The sequence below is a fragment of the Acyrthosiphon pisum genome, chromosome A1 (assembly GCF_005508785.2).
Source record: "Acyrthosiphon pisum isolate AL4f chromosome A1, pea_aphid_22Mar2018_4r6ur, whole genome shotgun sequence".
NCBI lineage: Eukaryota > Metazoa > Arthropoda > Insecta > Hemiptera > Aphididae > Acyrthosiphon > Acyrthosiphon pisum.
Genome location: NC_042494.1, coordinates 80,200,914 through 80,202,047, shown reverse-complemented (window position 1 = coordinate 80,202,047; position 1,134 = coordinate 80,200,914).

Here is a 1,134-nt window from a genome sequence, read left to right as displayed (position 1 = left end):
TAGTCAGATTTTACCACTTCTATAAAAACTTGAACAGCTATTTGATATACAATGACCTTTCTACATTCTTAAAGTGTTCTGGTAGCTAATTTATTATCTGTGTTGTTATGCAGAGAGTCATCTCTTCTGCGAATTATTAAATATTTATCAGTTATTACATCCTGGTCTAATGGTTACGTATATGTACATATATACGTATATCTATTCGTCGCTTTGGCAATCCTCCATAGCCTGTCAACTGATACGTGTTTTGTGTTCTTAGAAAATATAATATGGCTCGCGATTACCCACTCGGTTATTTTAAATACCCGGTTAACCTTTTACTGTATTCGTATATTTGCAATTTTGACTATTGCCAAAATTGTTTAAGGAGGTCGTTTACCTACTTGCTTATTCCTAATTTTAACTATCATATATAATGATTTTTTTATGAGTTGTGAGTAAACGGATACTATCCGTTACACTAGAAATAAATTAGAACGTTCAATGTCAAATACATTCTGAAACAATACATCGAAAAAAAAACAAACGTTGGAAGAGAATGCAAGTTTTAAACGTTAGCTAGAAAAGTAGGAGATGATTCTCGACTATATAACCCCAGCATTTATCAGTCAAACGATATCAGTTCAACTTGTGTTCTCCACCAGCAATAAAAGACCAATAGTTATTCACCGTAGACATCATCAACAGACATTCATCATCGAGAATAAAAAAATAAATACTTCAATCCTACATAGTTGTCCAGTCCAGCACCAGCATCATCAACAGGCAATATTTTTTTTTGATGTTATTAAATTTTCCAATAAAACTTTTTGTTTGTTCATTGTAAATAATAAAAGTACTATACCTGTATCGTATGACTGTCGATAACACTATGTAGATAATAACTGTGTGACAGTATATTTATATAGGTATAAATATATAAAATTATTTTATTTTAATGAACGTATGAAACCCACATCTATACCTTCCTTCATTCATTTCCCGAGTTTTATCGATGACCATAAACCCATAATCGCTATGATTCCAACATAAATGAGAAATTTTACGAAATTCTGAGAAATCCATATCTGTAGACGAATGATCGTTTGAATATATTGTTGTAAATTTGGTATCATCCTTGGTTTTAATATC